This window comes from Bufo bufo, chromosome 2 (assembly GCF_905171765.1).
Source record: "Bufo bufo chromosome 2, aBufBuf1.1, whole genome shotgun sequence".
In the NCBI taxonomy this organism is placed as follows: domain Eukaryota; kingdom Metazoa; phylum Chordata; class Amphibia; order Anura; family Bufonidae; genus Bufo; species Bufo bufo.
This window is the reverse complement of record NC_053390.1, coordinates 177,088,383-177,106,436: the sequence shown is the minus strand read 5'-3', so window position 1 is coordinate 177,106,436 and position 18,054 is coordinate 177,088,383. Positions and strand designations below refer to the sequence as shown.

The following is an 18,054-nucleotide window of genomic DNA, read 5'->3' as shown; positions in this document are numbered from 1 at the left end:
CATCTGTAAGTCTATTCTGCAAAGAATGGAACATGTCCTGCTCTTGGCCATAAATACAAACCACAGACTCATTGAAGTCAATGCGGATGTCACGTGGATGTATCTGTATTTTACAGATATGTTTTGTGGACTGGAAATAGAGTTATGTGAATGTACCCATAGGTTGCAGGTCCACCATATAACCCAAGAAACAACCTATAATTGGCTTGAACAATCCACTAGGAAAGACTATGACCACACTTGAGTTATGGCTTCTGTTCTTAACTGAGGTCACAAATCTCTGTTGTATCCATCATAACAATGGATACCAGAGTTGCCTAAATGTCTTATAATAGGGTCCATAAGGTTCTGGGATGGTCAGTGTTTCAGAGTGGTGTAAAAACATGATGAAATCTGCAAGACAGCCTCCAACTCAGATGGGAATAGAGCCCAACCTATACTTTGTACAACAGAGCAGGCACAGATTATCTTCTAATACAGGATATTCTCTAAGGTAATTACAGTACATCATGGTCAATCTGCCTGGTAGAAGCCCTACGGCCTTCATAACTAGGCTCAGAATGTCTGCTAGCGTGGCCGACTATAGAAACTCCTAACAGTACCTTACTGAGATATACAAGCTGGTCCTAGGGATGGATCTACCATGGTGACTGTGGTAACTTTCCCCCTACCAATGCCACTGAACATTTTCATCCCAAGGAAGAGAACTGATGGTGGCACCAAATTTTAGATGTAGTTCCTCTCAATACCGTACAGGCACATTTTACCATTCTTTTTCTTCAGAGAGGAAAAATCACCCACAAGGGAAAGCGACTGTTAGCTGCAATCAGCATAACATCATACGAGACAGCAAATATGATTTTCCTTGGTTTGATTTTCTTAGCATTTTTCCTTAATGTTAAGCTTTAAAAAAAAAAAAAAAAAAAAAAAGGCTTAAATGGGCGCCTCCAAGACAATATTTCATAGATCAATTTGCAGAGTGAAATATTTTATTCACATGAGGCCTGCAGAGTCAATCAATGGCTGAAATAAAGCAATTAAACTCTGCACAATTTCCTGTAATCTTTAATACTTCCAACGGAGCATCACTCCTCTAGAAAAAGAGTATAATCCGAGCGCAAATTGTTCCAAACTCGTGAATGCCAGCTATTGCTTTCCAATGGTAGCAGGGTCAGGAATCATTCCGTCTCCGCACCTCAGATATCCGCCAAGCATGTGCACACTTGTAGACACCAAGTCAGAATTGATTTCTCATTTAAAACATAATAAAAAGGTGCTTTTCAAATGTACATCCATCCGTGCGCCAACAGCAAAGTAACGATTTCATTACCGCCTCCTGGACTGCACGTGGTGGAAGAGGGAATAAAATCGTTCTATTGTATATGTGCCCCATATGAGTTATCAGCTGAAGGAATAGTAATATTGTATCTGACAAACCTAAGACTTGCACAACAAAGATGAATGCTTTCTGAAAACACTATTCTAAACATCTCAGAACGCTCAGCATTGGAAACCACAGGAACCTGGTGAGTCAAGATTATCTCTCCCCCCCCCCCCCCCCCCCATTTTAAATAGTTCCTCCACAAGCCTATATATTTCTTAACAGACAACAGCATAAAAATCACTTGCGCTGGCAAATTATTGCAATTCATGACCATCATCAGCAAGAGAAAAACGGAATGTGCAGCACACCCTGCTGTGACAAGAGGAGGTAATGAAATCACTTCCATTGTGCTGCAAAGTAGCATGGCAAGGGCAGGAGTACGAGGAACAGACCGCTACATCAAATGAAAAAAGGCTGCAACCCTGTACAATGGGAATATTTCTTTTTTCTTAAGACAATGTGTTATCGAAGCATCAGGAAAAGGTTTCCCACATAATGAACTGCAACTCATTTTCATAGGATTGTAAATGGACTAAACTCCCTTATAAGATGCCGGAAGAGAAAAATCAAACATGGATCATCAAATCACCATGCACAGATGAAGCAGAGTTGAAATGGTTATGCAGTTCTTGTGGTACTGGATTAAGACAAAATACAGTAGGCCAACCGGCAAGTAGACGTTCCAATGTGATATTACAGCATAGTATCTGAGAGGCAAACCCTGCTCTGCTGCATCAGTAAGAGAAAAATAAAGAGGACCTGTAGCCTGTCCTGATCAGTCTGTTTTTTGTAACAAAGTACAATACATAATCGTCATAATGCAGATAAGGGAGTATAATAACCTTCTAAAATCAAGTCACCATTTCCAACCTCATTGGGGGAGGGGGGGGGGGGGGCAACATTTGGATTTGGTTTTACTATTCACAAAAGAGACTGTGTGAAAGGAGACCTACAGCTCTTTACACTGGCGTCATGCCTTTATTATAACGAGACATAACGAAGGAGGAAAACAGCGCCTCGCGAACCCTGGTCACTTATAATGGGGTCCATTGAAGTTTCCATCACTTTAAACAGAAAGAACAACACTGCACATACAGCTATTCTTTCAAATGAGGAGGAACCCCTGATAGACCCTACTATAATGAACTAAATGTGAACTCCGATTCCATGCATGGACGTCTAGGAGGGGGCGAGTACTTTTCTACGCACTCATGTTCTCCCTAGACAGACTTTTTCCCACCTCCACATGAAACAACAAAACATGACATTTGTTACTGCACCAGACAAGCCACAAATTAAACAAGTGAAGAAATATCAATGACAATGAGAAGAACAAACCAGTAAAGTTAGAGGTCCGGTCACCGCTCCTGACAGACATTCTATTCCCTGTGTAAGGACAATTACATAGCAACAAAGTAACATCTCATACATATATCAAAATGAATTTGTCTGTCTGGACGTTCATTATGCGCGACCAAATGACTGGACCGATCTTCACCAGCTCTCTAGGACTTACCGTTCCTGAGATATTCCCAAAAAATGACCAGCATTAGCCAATAGAAGCCAGGAAGCCTTTCACTTAAATCCAAAACTGCCATTTACACGGTCACATGTCCCTTATTAGCCAATAGAACCTTGCGGGTTTCCATAACTGATCACAGGTTTTAGCCAGTGTCGGACTGGGGTGCCTAGGGCCCACCAGTGGAATTGATTTTGGGGGCCCACCCTAGAGCTGGAGATATAACTTGTTCATTTTTCAGTCTCGCACACATGAATGTATGCATTTTAGCACACAATACAGTAACAGTATGCTAAACAGAACAGTATTGTGCACTGCACTATATCAAATAGTTTCTCTTTAAAGGGAGTCTGTCATCACAGTTTCACCTTTTTAACCCTTCCCATAGCTTTCTAGCAGCATTACAGTTGATAAAAACGTTACCTTTATAAGCAATCGTGGACTTATAAAACTGGCAAAAATCATCTTAGTAGGATATGCAAATGAGGGCTCGCAAGTGCCCAGGGGCGGCGTCAACCTCGTAGGTGCCCAGGCAGCTCTGCCTTATCGTCGCTTCCCCCCGCCCATCCTTTCCCTCTGCCCGCCCATCTTCTTACTACTTCTTTCGCCGAGATCCCGCGCCTGCGCACTGAGTCCATCGGCCGGCGCATTCCATTCCTGGTATGGCATCACAGTAATTAATGCGCATGCGCCGGCTAACGGACTCAGTGCGCAGGATCTCGGCGAAAGAAGAAGTAAGAAGATGGGCTGGCAGAGGGAAAGACTGGGCGGGGGGAAGCGACGATAAGGCAGAGCTGCCTGGGCAACTACGAGGTTGACGCTGCCCCTGGGCACTTGCGAGCCCTCATTTGCACATCCTACTAAGATGATTTTTGCCAGTTTTATAAGTCCACGATTGCTTATAAAGGTAACGTTTTTATCAACTGTAATGCTGCTCAAAAGCTATGGGAAGGGTTAAAAAGGTGAAACTGTGATGACAGACTCCCTTTAAGCAACTCATTTAGTTGATAACTGTATGTTATTTACAGTAGTTTGGACAGCGGTCACACGTGGACATTCCATGACCTAGATGAACCACCCAGTCCCCCAGCCTAAACAATATCCAAAGTGAAGGAAATGTTTCCTGCATATTCAAAAGGATAAGTTTATTGAAGTGCTGGCAGTAGTGCCCCGGCCTCCTCACAGCTCACCAAGCTCAGCGCCGTACATTGTATAGCGGCTGTGCTTGGTATCGCGCTCAACCCCTTTCACTTCTATGGGGCTGAGCTGCTCCTAGGCCACTTGATCAATGAACGTGATGTCACATGGCCCAGAAAAATCACAGAGAAGGACACAGGGCTCACAGGAGCCCCGGTGCCTTGTCAAACAGCTGATCGGCAGTGGTCCCAGGTAGGGATCGACCGATTATCGGATTTACCGATATTATCGGCCGATATTCAGGATTTTCAAAGTTATCGGTATCAGCATCTAACCTTGCTGATATGCCGATAACGAATCGCGAACATGGATCGCACTGCTATCAACGCGATCAATGTTCCCTCAGCAGCACACCAGTGAGAGGCAAGAGGGGAGGAGGAGGGGAGGGGCTGTGGCCATTGCGCCACCAATGATGTTAACTCCGTTATTAATTCAAATATATGAGGCGGGTGAATCATATAGCTGCACCTGAGGGGTTAACTGTTGCGGATCGCAGCTACCCCTCATAGAGGTCAGGTGTCGCTATATTTGAATTAATGGGCAAGTTATCTTCATTGGTGGCAGTGGCAGCTTCTGATCAGAGCCCAAGCAGTGTAATTGCGGGGCTCCGATCGGTTACCATGGCAGCCAGGATGCTACTGACGCCCTGGCTGCCATAGTCAGCTCCCTGCTGCCATGTGTACTATGCACAGGGCAGCAGGGAGAGTGTGACGTCCTATTCACCCTGATAGAGCTCTATTAGGGTGAATAGGACAAGGGATCTAGGTTCTAGCCCCTAAGGGGGAAATAGTTATTAAATTTAAAAAAACACCAAAATATTAAGTATAAATATTTAATCTTAGATATATAATGGCATCTCTTCGTTTAACAACAGATTTGTGTAGGAATTTTTTTATTTTTTTTCAAAAATGAAAATGCACAAAATATTGGTATAAATTATTGGCTATCGGCCTGAAAGTTCACAGGTTATCAGCTCTAAAAAAATCAATATCGGTCGATCCCTAGTCCCGGGTATCAGACCCCCACCAATCAGATACTGATGACCTATCCACAGTCATATGTGACTGATATCAGCCGCTCCTCTTATAACGCTCCAGCACTGATATAACCTCCAGAGACATTACATCACATGTGACTGATATCAGCCGCTCCTCTTATAACACTCTAGTACTGATATACCGTATTTTTCGCCCTATAAGATGCACCGGCCCATAAGACGCACCTAGGTTTTTGGGGAGGAAAATAAGAAAAAAAATATTTTTAACCAAAAGGTGTGCTTTTGGTGGGTTTGGAACTAATGGTGGTCTGTGGATGGCACTATTACTGGGGATCTGTGAAGGACACTGTTATGGGGGGGGATCTGTGAAGGACACTGTTATGGGGGGGGATCTGGGGATGGCACTGTTATGGGGGGGGATCTGGGGATGGCGCACTGTTATGGGGGATCTGTGGATGACGCACTGTTAGGCCTCATGCACACGACCGTTGTTTTATTCTGTGTCCGTTGTTCCGCTTTCGTGATTTTCTGCGGACCCATTGACTTTCAATGGGTTTGTTGAAAACTCGGCTAATGCACCGTTTGTCATCCGCGTCCGTGATCCCTGGTTCCAGTCCGTCAAAAAAATATAACCTGTCCTATTTTTTCCACGGAAAACGGTTTGCGGATCCATTCAAGTCAATGGGACCGTGAAAAAACGCGGAGGCACACAAGATTGTCATCCGCGTCCGCGTCTGTTTTTTCCCTATCATTTGCATGGCAAACTTGATTTTTTTTTTTTTTACTTTCCTTCATGTCTGGTGATCCTCCAAAAATAAATGAAGACACACGGAAACAAAAACGGAAACGGATCACGGAACAATGGAACCCCATTTTGCGGAACGGAACACAACAACGGTCGTGTGCATGAGGCCTTATGGGGGATCTGTGGATGACGCACTGTTATGGGGGGGATCTGTGGATGACGCACTGTTATGGGGGGGGATCTGTGGATGACGCACTGTTATGGGGGGGATCTGTGGATGACGCACTGTTATGGGGGTATCTGTGACGGACACTGTTATTGGGGGGTATCTGCGGGTGGCACTGTTATGGAGGGGGATCTGCGGGTGGCACTGTTATGATGGGGGATCTGCGGGTGGCACTGTTATGATGGGGGATCTGCGGGTGGCACTGTTATGATGGGGGATCTGCGGGTGGCACTGTTATGATGGGGGATCTGCGGGTGGCACTGTTATGGAGGGGGATCTGCGGGTGGCACTGTTATGGAGGGGGATCTGCGGGTGGCACTGTTATGGAGGGGGATCTGCGGGTGGCACTGTTATGGAGGGGGATCTGCGGGTGGCACTGTTATGGAGGGGGATCTGCGGGTGGCACTGTTATGGAGGGGGATCTGCGGGTGGCACTGTTATGGAGGGGGATCTGCGGGTGGCACTGTTATGGAGGGGGATCTGCGGGTGGCACTGTTATGGAGGGGGATCTGCGGGTGGCACTGTTATGGAGGGGGATCTGCGGGTGGCACTGTTATGGAGGGGGATCTGCGGGTGGCACTGTTATGGAGGGGGATCTGCGGGTGGCACTGTTATGGAGGGGGACCTGTGGGTGGCACTGTTATATATGTGCCATCACAGACCCCCCACCCCATAACAGTGCCATCCACAGACCCCCCCCACCCCTCAACAGTGCCATCCACAGATGTCCCCCATAAAACTGTCATCCACAGATCCCCCCCCCACCGCTCCAGTATGCAAATATAAAATGTCTGATTCAATTAAAAGTAATTACACATGCCCTCTCACTCCTAATATTACTGTACACCCTAACAGCTTCTGTACAACGCAGGCAGGCCGGGCGGCCAGCGCGTCACTCACTGACGTCACGTGCCTGCGCCGCCTGCTTGATTCATAAAGTAGGCGGCGCAGGCACGTGACATCAGGGAGTTATGCTGCCGCCCGCCCGGCTGTTAGGGTGTATGGTAATATTAAAAGTGTGTGGGGGGCGGGGGGGCATGTTTAATCACTTTTAATTGAATGAGACATTTTATATTTGAATATTGCAGCACCGGAGCGGCGGGGCCGGAGTACAGTGACCGCACCCAGTCCCTCCCCGCTCTCGTATACATCGCAGCCTGTAAAAATGTCAGCATTCACCCCATAAGACGCAGGGGCATTTTCCCATTTTTTTGGGCAAAAAAGTGCGTTTTATAGGGCGAAAAATACGGTAACCTCCAGAGACATTACATCATATGTGACTGATATCAGCCGCTCCTCTTATAACGCTCCAGCTCTGATATAACCTCCAGAGACATTACATCCTATGTGACTGATATCAGCCGCTCCTCTTATATCGCTCCAGTACTGATATAACCTCCAGAGCAGGGGCGTACATACAGGGGTCGCGGCTGGGCCCGGCACTCCAGGGGGCCCGGCCGCCTGTGGACCCCTGGCCCCGCCCTGCAGTAGTGCTGTGCCTGCCTGTATAAGGGCTGTTTCACACGAGCGAGTCGATTGCGGGAATCACGCTCCGTGTGTGAGTGTGAACCTCCGCTCTGGACATAGTGACATAAAGCGGTCAGTATGATTCTGTGGAAAAAAGGCCAAGCAGAGGCACATAGCATTATAAATCATGATAATGCCGTGCGCTCCTGCAAGTCTAGAGCGGAGGATCACACTCACACACGGAGCGCGATTCCCGCAATGGACTCGCTCGTGTGAAACAGCCTTAATCCGGGCGGCCGACCCGGGGCCCGCCACCCAGTGTTGCGTTTCTGCGCTGTAGTGCCAGGCCAGGCCAGCCCTACCCTCCTTGAGTGAGAGTTTCCCCCCCCGATTCTCCTCCCCGTGCGGGTGCGGCGTGCCTAGTCATTTCCTGTTGGGCGGCAGCACCGGACACAACGTTTCCCTAGGCTGCGCAGGCGCACAACAACACCGAGACGCAGCAGGAAGAAGGCACCGGAGAGCGTGAAGAAGCTGGTGCCGGTTTGGAAGTGAAGATAAGATTTGTAAAAAAAAAAAAGGTCCTTATAATTGCTCACCACATTTATGGTCAGTGAGTTCAGAGTAGACTCAGAGTAGGGTCTGATGGGGTCTGGCTTTATAACTAGCTCTGCTATATTTCTGTAGCCTCTGACTGCCCAGTTGGGCTGAAACTACTACACCCAGCATGTTCTGGTAGTAATAGTAAATGGATATTGGTGCAATTCTGAGCTACTAGTCTATATAATACATAATATTATATTGTATTATATAGACTAGTAGCTCAGAATTGCACCAATATCCATTTACTATTACTGCCAGAACATGCTGGGTGTAGTAGTTTCAGCCCAACTGGGCAGTCAGAGGTTGCAGGCTACAGAAATATAGCAGAGTTAGGCTACTTTCACACCGGTGTTTCTGGGTCCGCCTGTGAGATCTGTTTCAGGGCTCTCACAAGCGGCCCCAAAACGGATCAGTTCAGCCCCAATGCATTCTGAATGGATAAGGATCCGCTCTGAATGCATCAGTTTGCCTCCGTTCAGCCTCCATTCCGCTCTGGAGGCGGACACCAAAACGCTGCTTGCAGCCAAACGGATCTGTTCTGAACGGATACCAGCGTTTGCATTATAGGTGCGGATCCGTCTGTGCAGATTCGTTTTGGTGTCCGCCTGACAATGCGGAGCCAAACGGATCCGTCCTGTCTTACAATGTAAGTCAATGAGGACGGATCCGTTTTCACTGACACAATATGGTGCAATTGAAAACGGATCCGTCCCCATTGACTTTCAGTGTAATGTTTGCATTATCTTTTTTTTTTTTTCGTGGTAATGCAAACGGATCCGTTCTGAACGGATACAAGCGTTTGCATTATCGGTGCTGATCCGTCTGTGCAGATACCAGACGGATCCGCACCTAACGCAGGTGTGAAAGTAGCCTAAGGCTGCATTCACACGTCTGTGGTGTGTTGCGGACCCGCAAATTGCGGGTCCGCAACACACCAGCCCGGCGCCCCCATAGAAATGCCTATTCTTGTCCGCAAGCTGCGGACAAGAATAGGACATGCTCTATCTTCTTGCGGAGCTGCGGACCCAAAATCAGGGCCGCACTCCGCAATTGCGGCTGCAGACAGCACACTGTGTGCTGTCCGCATCCATTCCGTCCCCTTAGAGAATGAATGGGTCCGCACCCATTCCGCAAAATTGCGGAAAGGATGCGGACCCATTTTGCGGACGTGTGAATGGAGCCTAACTCTGCTGCTGGTGGAGGGAGGTTGGGGGGGGGGGGGGGGGCGACGGGAAGGGGGGCCCCATGGTTCAGTTTTGCACCGGGGCCCCATGGATTGTGTGCACGCCACTGCTCCAGAGACATTACATATTATGTGGGGGTGAGGGGCTGGGAAAGTGTGAAATGCCACTGATGAGAGGGAAGAGGGGGACACTGGGAGACATCACTTCTTGCCCTGTATAAAGTATAGGTGAGATAGTTGGTGGGAAAGGTCTGTGAGGGGCTGGGACAGGGACACAAGATGTGCAGGGGCAGCAGCTTCAGGACTCTCTTCCCACTTCCCTCCCACAGTAACTTACCCCAGTGCTGCTGTGTGGAGTAGTGGGACCAGTGAGAGAAGAGAACTTTATACTGGAGGGAGGCACAGTGACTCAGAGAGAGCAGCGTCTCCATTATCTCCTGCTGCTGCCTGCCTCGGCTGTCGGCTCCTCTGGCTCCGCCCCCTCCTCACACATGATGGAATATCACACTGCAGAGAGGGGGGGGGGGAGCTGTCTGCTCATGTCGGGTCGGTGAAGTTTACTTTGGAGAAAGGGACAAGCGCTGCAGGGTATTGTGCTGTCCCTTTCACCAAAGTAAAATGATATGTGTGCCAGTGCTGCAGTCCAGCCCCTGATAACAGCCAGGTGCCTGAAAGTATAGTAACTGCCCTGCCCCTGCTGGTGGCTCTGGCTGCAGTATAAGCAGACAGGCAAGGGGCCCACCGGGCATTTCACCGGCTTCCCGGTGAGCCAGTCCGAGCCTGGTTTTAGCAGTTTGCAGGTCCTTAAATATTCAGTCATATGACGGCACAACTACAATGCTATATGCATGGGGACGCAGGGGCCACTGTTAAAGGGGTGGGGCCTGTGGAGGTCACTGTTAAAGGGGCGGGCCCTGTGGATATCTTTACGACACACGGAAACATAAAATGAAAGATTAAATATGCCCGTGCGAAGCTGGGTCCTTCTGCTAGTAGTTTATAAGGATGAAAAAAAGATATGTCCATCCAGTTCAGCCTGCTATCCTGCAAGTTTATCTAGAGGAAGGCAAAAACCCCTGTGAGGTAGAAACCAATTTTCCTCACTTTAGGGGAAAAATTCCTTCCCGACTCCAATAAGGCAATCAGAATAACTCCCTGGATCAACAACCCCTCTCTAGTAGCTATAGCCTGTAATATTATTACTGTCACGGTGGGGAGTAGGGGAAACTCCCCACCTTAAAATGTGGAGACGGTGGAAAAGGCAACTAGGCCAGGGGCTGGGATAAGGGAGCAGGTCACCTGCTATTTCATCCCGAATCCTCACCATATGAGCAGACCTGGATGGTAGAATGGCTCATACCCAGGAAACCTAGGACCCATAATCACCCTGAAAATCCCTCAAATAAAGAAAGGGCAGAGACGACCCGTTCATGCCAGACACTGATGAACAGGAGTCTCCACCGGCCTAGCTGCAAGGAAACAGTGGAGACTGAACACAGTAAATGGATCGGCAGGTAAGCACAGCATACAACACACTTACCTGCCGCAGCAACACAGACTGGAACCTGAGCACGAGTACTGGTGCCCACACACCATACATGACACAGTACAAACAACCACACCCACGTATCCAAGCACACCAGTAACTGCCTGGAAACACTCATGCAAAACAGACGCATGGCGGCCCCAGGCAGAGCAGCATCCAAAACTTAGTTCACCCTCCGGGGAACCCCGAGACCCCCTTTTGGAGGCACAACAATCAGGGAGAATTTCTAGCAACATGCTGGACTACAGACACGAATACACCAGACATGTAACACTAGACAAGACAACACCCACCATATGAACACCACCAAACAAATAAGAGGGGTAGAGAAGGGAAGGTGACACCGGGAAAACTAAGACCATGGTGTTCAACAAAGTGGCCCTCAAGCACTGGGCAGATGGTAGAAGCCAGGCAGGAGCACAGCTCCGGGACACAGCAAGGCTGGAGGAACACTGCACTTGGCCAACAGGCCAGAGGCAATATAAACCTTGTGGCCACACCTAAGAAACCCCAAAATCCCCACCAGCTAGATAATTAACCTATCTCGGGAAACCAGACAGGAAAGGCCTCAGAAGGAAAAGGAGGCACCGACATGCTGCAACCACAACACGTTGCCGCTGGCAACAGCATGCACAGCAACAGTGTCACGGCGCACACCACAGAGGCCGTGACAATTACACTCCAGAAACACATCCAGGCCCCTTTTGAACTCTTAGTGAGCTCACTATCACCTCAGGAAGAGAGTTCCAAAGTCTCACTGCTCTTACCGTAAAGAATCCCATTCTATGTTTGTCTACAAACCTTTCCTCCAGACGAAGAGGATGTCCCTAGTCACAGGGATAAATAGATGGGAGAGATCTCTGTACTGACCCCTGATATATTTATACTTAGTTATTAGATCTCCCCTCAGTCTTTTTTCTAAAGTGAATAACCCTAATTTTGTCTAATCTTTCTGGGTACTGTAGTCCACCCATTCCAGTTATTACTTTAGTTGCCCTCCTCTGAAACCTCTCCAGCTCGGCTATGTGTTTGTTCTCAGGAGCCCAGAACTGTACACAGTACTCCATGTGTGGTCTGACTAGTGATTTGTAAAGTGGCAGGACTATGTTCTTATCACAGGCATCTATGCCCCTTTTGATGCAACCCATTATCTTATTAGCCTTGGCAGCAGCTGCCCGACACTGGTTTCTACAGCTTAGTTTGCTGTTCACTAAAATTCCTAGGTCCTTTTCCATGTCCGTGTTACCCAGTGTTTTACCATTTAGTATGTACGGGTGACTTGCATTATTCCTTCAAATGTGAATAACCTTACATTTGTCAGTGTTAAACCTCATCTGCCACGTCTCTACCCAAGCCTCGACTATCCAGATCCATCTGTAGCAGTATACGGTCCTCTGTGTTAATCACTTTACACAGTTTTCTGTCATCGGCAAAAATGTATATTTACTGCACGAGCCTTCTACAAGACCATTAATATATTGAAGATAATGGGGCCCAATACTGACCCCTGTGGTACCCCACTAGTGACAATGACCACCCTCTGTTTTCTATCACTGAGCCAGTTACCTACCCACAGACAATTCCTCCCAGTCCAAGCATTCTCATTTTATATACTAACCTTTTATGTGGTACAGTGTCAAATGCTTTGGAAAAGTCCAGATATACAATATCCATTGATTCGCCGCTGTCAAGTCTAGAACTTACCTCCTCACAGAAACTGATTCAATTAGTTTGACATGACCGATCCCTTATGAAGCCATGCTAATATGGCGTTATTTGCTCATTTTCATTAAGGTACTCCAAGATAGCATCTCTTAGAAAACCTTTAAACAGTCTACCCAAGGCAGATGCTAAACTTACCGGCCTATAGTTTCTGGCCTCTGTTTTTAGACCCTTTTTGAATATTGGCACCACGTTTGCCATGTGCCAATCCTGTGGGACATTCCCCGTCAGTATAGAATCCTTAAATATCATTAAGGGTCTGGCTATGACATTACTTAATTCTCTTAGGATACGGGGGTGAATGCCATTTGGTCCTGTGATTTGTCTTTTTTTCATCTTTTTAAGACGCTGCTGTACTTATTCCTGGGTCAGACAGGACACTTAATGGGGAATTTACATTTACATTCTGCATTTCATCTGACAGTTTATTTTCTTCAGTGAATACAGTGGAGAGAAAAAAAAATGTAATAGCCGCTTTCTCCTCATTGCTGTCTGCAACTCATCCCTCATTCCTCTGTAAAGGGCCGACACCTTCAGATTTATACTTTTTACCATATATAATTGAAGAACATTTTAGGGTTAGTTTTACTCTTTGGCAATTAATCTTTCCGTCTCTAGTTTGGCTGCTTTTATTTGTCTTTTACATGTTCTATTTTTTTCCTTAGTGTTTCAATGCTTCCTCGCTCCCTTCACTGTTTTAGCGATTTAAATGCTTTTTTTTGTCATTTATTGTTTTCTTTACATTTAACCAGTTTTTTTCTTGTTCCTTAACCTTTTTTCCCCCTAAAAGGCAAGTACCTCACAATTTTAGGATGGTTTTAAAAATATCCCATTTTGTGGCTGAATTTTTATTTTTGAGGACTTTGTCCCAGTTAGTTAGGGCTATGACCTCAGTTGGCAAAATTTTGCTTTTTTGAAGTATGGTATTTTTGTTCCTCCCTGTCCTCCAACCTGCACATCTGTTGTTCTGTCAGGTCTATTGGTTAATACCAAGTGTGGCCGTCTCCCTAGTCGGGTCCTGAAGCAGTTGGAAAAAAAGGGAATTGTTTTTGGTTATTGCCAAGAACCTGTTTCCTTTACGAGATAAACAGGTTTCAGTTTCCCAGTCTATATCTGGGTAGTTGAAGTCACCCATAATGATGACCTCCTGATAGGCCACCTTGTCCATTTAGTTTAGAAGTAGATTCTGTGGACTCTGGTATATTAGGTGGTTTATAATAAACTATTAGTACCGTATTTTCCAGTGTATAAGATGACCCCCAACTTTTACAGTTAAAATATAGGGTTTGGGGTATACTCTCCGTATAAGAAAACCCCTCCAACGCTATTTACTTTGGCAATCAAGATCTGCAGGTAATTGTTGTGCAATTTTAGTCTTTTGCCTCAGTACCAGGTTATGCCTTTCCAAGAATCTAGCACACCAGGATACAGTGGCCTTAAATCTGTTGCTGTGATCTGGGTTAGATTTGGCCCCCTGAAGTGCAAACAAACTTATTTTATTCCGTGTCACTACATAACCGTTTTGGCGATGGTCATGCACCATGTCTGCTACATGTTTTGCGAGTTCTGGCCAATGTGGGGTGCCTCTTAATGCACACTTACCCCATGGCATACTCTAATGCTTTTTCATTTGCTTTCCAGTCCCAAACCATCTTTTCTGTTACTCCATATTGTCTTGCAGCAGCGCAGTTATTATGTTCCATGGCAAAGTTTACAACTACAAGTTTGAAACTGGCTTCCTATTTCTTTCTTCTTGCTGGTAGAGCCATGATGGAGTCTTGACTGTTAGCCATTTGTATACTGTACTGTATGTACTGGTGCTGTACTGTATGAACCGGTACAGATACTGGTGCTGTACTGTATTCACCACCACATGTATCTGCTCCCCAGATAGACTCTGTTCTTTCACCACAGATAAGATGCACACCAAACTTCATTAAAGATCCGCCGTTCCAACATTAGAATTGGCTGAAGTGCAGATGCTCCTGCTTCCCCCTGCCTTCCCTCAGAATCGCCAATTTAACCCAGTATACAACAACCAGCCAATCACGGCAAGCGATGTACCGGTATTTTCTGGGCACACTGCATACAAAGCCTGCTTGGATTGGGTGGGTCAACTCTCCCTGCCTTCCCAGCCCTCCTCGTCTTCAAGACGATCTGAGCGGTAGTACGCAATGTGATACTGCCGGCATGAGAAAACCACTGAGAGCAGGGATAGGGGGCTGCTTCAGAAGCGGCTGGCCGGGATGCAGCGCACGGTGGCTCAGCTAGAGGGCGCCTGTACCTGAAGCTGGAGAAGGACAGCTTCTCCAGTCCGGCTAGGAAGTAAGTTTCAGTACGCCGTATACCGGCATATAAAACACCCGGCGTATAAGACGACCTCCGACTTTTGAGAAGATTTTCATGTGTTAAAAAGTAGTCTTAGGCTGGGTTCACACGGGCGAGATTTCCACACGGGTGCAATGCGTGAGGTGAACGCATTGCACCCGCACTGACTCCGGACCCATTCACTTCTATGGGGCTGTGCACATGAGCGGTGATTTTCATGCATCACTTGTCCGTTGCATGAAAATTGCAGCATGCTCTATATTGTGTGTTTATCACACAACGCAGGCCCCATAGAAGTGAATGGGGCTGCGTGAAAATCACAAGCATCCGCAAGCAAGAGGACAGTCTATTCACTGTATTATTTTCCCTTATAACCTGCTTATAAGGGAAAATAGCATTCTTTAATACAGAATGCTTAGTAGAAAGTCAATTGAGATATTATAATTATAATCTCACCTCCTCCTCTTGATCGTAATTGCTGATCTCTTACTTCTTTAATCATGAGCTGCCGGCTAAAAAACCTGTGGTGACGTCACATCACATGGTCCAACAACGTGGTGATGGACCATGTGATGAGCTCAGTGATGTCACCACAGGTCCTTTGACCGGTCCTGAAGAAAGTACACGAGACCGGCAGCTACACGATCAATTGGAGGAGAGAATTCTTTATTTTTTAACCCTCAATTGACCTTGTACTAAGCATTCTGTATTAAAGAATGCTATTATTTTCCCTTATAAGGGCTCTTTCACACTTGCGTTGTCCGGATCCGGCGTGTACTCCATTTGCCGGAATTACACGCCGGATCCGGAAAAACGCAAGTGAACTGAAAGCATTTGAAGACGGATCCGTCTTCAAAATGCGTTAAGTGTTACTATGGAAGCCAGGACGCTATTAAAGTCCTGGTTGCCATAGTAGTAGTGGGGAGCGGGGGAGCAGTATACTTACCGTCCGTGCGGCTCCCGGGCGCTCCAGAATGACGTCAGAGCGCCCCATGCACATGGATGACGTGTCCATGCGATCACGTCATCCATGCGCGTAGGGCGCCCCGACGTCACTCTGGAGCGCCCGGACGGTAAGTATACTGCTCCCCGCTCCCCACTACACTTTACCATGGCTGCCAGGACTTTAGCGTCCTGGCAGCCATGGTAACCATTCAGAAAAAGCTAAACGTCGGATCCGGCAATGCGCTGAAACGACGTTTACCTTAAGGCCGGATCCGGATTAATGGCCTTCAATGGGCATTAATTCCGGATCCGGCCTTGCGGCAAGTGTTCAGGATTTTTGGCCGGAGCAAAAAGCGCAGCATGCTGCGGTATTTTCTCCGGCCAAAAAACGTTCCGGTCCGGAACTGAAGACATCCTGATGCATCCTGAACGGATTTCTCTCCATTCAGAATGCATTAGGATAAAACTGATCAGGATTCTTCCGGCATAGAGCCCCGACGACGGAACTCTATGCCGGAAGAAAAGAACGCAAGTGTGAAAGAGCCCTAACCATGCTATAAGGGAAAATAATTACATCTACACAACCTTGAACCCAAACCTGAACTTCAGTGAAGACGTTCGGGTCTGGGTACCACATTCAGTTTCTCACGCGCGTGCAAAACACATTGCACCCGCACGATAAAAACTGAACGGAACGCAAATCGCAGTCAAAACTTACTGCAATTGGGTACCTACTCGAGCAGGTTTGCAGCAATGCACCCGGGACGCATCCAGAGCCAAAACGTGACACCCCTGTGAACCTAGCCTTATACGCAGGAAAATACAGTAATTTATTCTCGTTTATCCCGCCATGTATTTCTACCCACAGTGACTCCACATGTTCATGTCCCTCACTTATATCTTCCCGGAGTGTGGGCTTTAGACTGGTTTTTCCGATCCTTGCTAAACAGACAGTAACCCTGTACGTTAACCGCCCAGTCATAGCCATCATCCAGCCATGTCTCAGTTTTTATTAGTCAGGCTTCTGGCATTAGTATACATACAATTAAGAGGTTTATGTATATTTTTTACCCTACACCTTTGCTTCTGAACTGTTCTAGTCCCTCCTTCCATTCCTCCCCAGTTTCATTACCTGGCCCCGGTCTCTATCTGCACTATCTTTCCCTCCTATAAAGTAATTTCCCCCCCCCAGTCCCTAGTTTAAACACTCCTCCAACCTTCTAGCCATCCTCTCCCCCAACAGAGCTGCCCCTTCACCATTGAGGTGCAGCCCATCCCTACGATAGAGCCTGTAGCCAACAGAAGTCGGACCAGTTCTCCAGGAACCCAAACCTCTCCTTCCTACACCAGTTCCTAACCCCTTGCCTAATCTCCTGCTGCATTTGTGTGGCTTGTGGTACAGACAGTATTTTGGAAAACACTACCTTTGAGGTACTTCCCCTAAGCTTGTGACCTAAATCCCTAAAATAATTTTTAAGTAGGCTCCACCTACCGCTAACTGTCATTGGTTTCAATATGGACCATGACTGCTGGAACTTCTCCAGCCCCTCCCAGTAATCTGTCAATTTAATCCGTGAGGTGTCGAACTCAAGCACCAGGAAGACAACACACCGTTTGACGATCCCGGTCTTTGTGACAGATTGCCCCATCTGTACTCATAATTAAGTCTCTCACTACCAGCACCTGTCTGGCCTGCCCTGCTCTCCTGCCTACTGGAGCTGACATTCCCCTGACTGGTCGAGGAAGTGTCCGGCTGCAGTAGTGCTCTCCCTGACCCGACATCCCCCTCATCGGCCAACCTTGCAAACTAGTTGGGGCGTGTCAGATGAGGGCTAGCCTCCCTGGCACTCTTCCCTCTACCCCGCTTTCTAACTGTTACCCAGCTAGATACCTCACTTTCCTGAGCCTCCATACTACCACCCTCCCCCACATCTACCCCATAGAATGCCTGCTCAGTGAGCAGCAAACTCTGTTCCAAATTACAAATTCTTCTCAGTGTTGAAACGTGCCCGGTTAGATGTGCGATTCCAAACAGGCAATTTGCTTCCATTTTGAACAAAGATATGCACCCTCAAACGGCTTTTCCAGGACTGCATACATTAGACAAGATGTGCACTGGACTGCGCTGTCAATAATGGAACACATACTAAGTGGGGATTACACAAGAAAAGAAAAATACAATATTGTGCAGTGAA

The 18,054-nt window shown here is 47.2% G+C and overlaps 1 protein-coding gene across 1 annotated transcript in view; it reads right to left on the bottom strand.

Annotated features, from left to right (window-relative positions):
- The window catches only part of HSD17B4 (hydroxysteroid 17-beta dehydrogenase 4), a 289,335-nt gene that overhangs the window by 173,209 nt on the left and 98,072 nt on the right, over nucleotides 1-18,054 (bottom strand). The gene's annotated exons all lie outside the window — the stretch shown is intronic.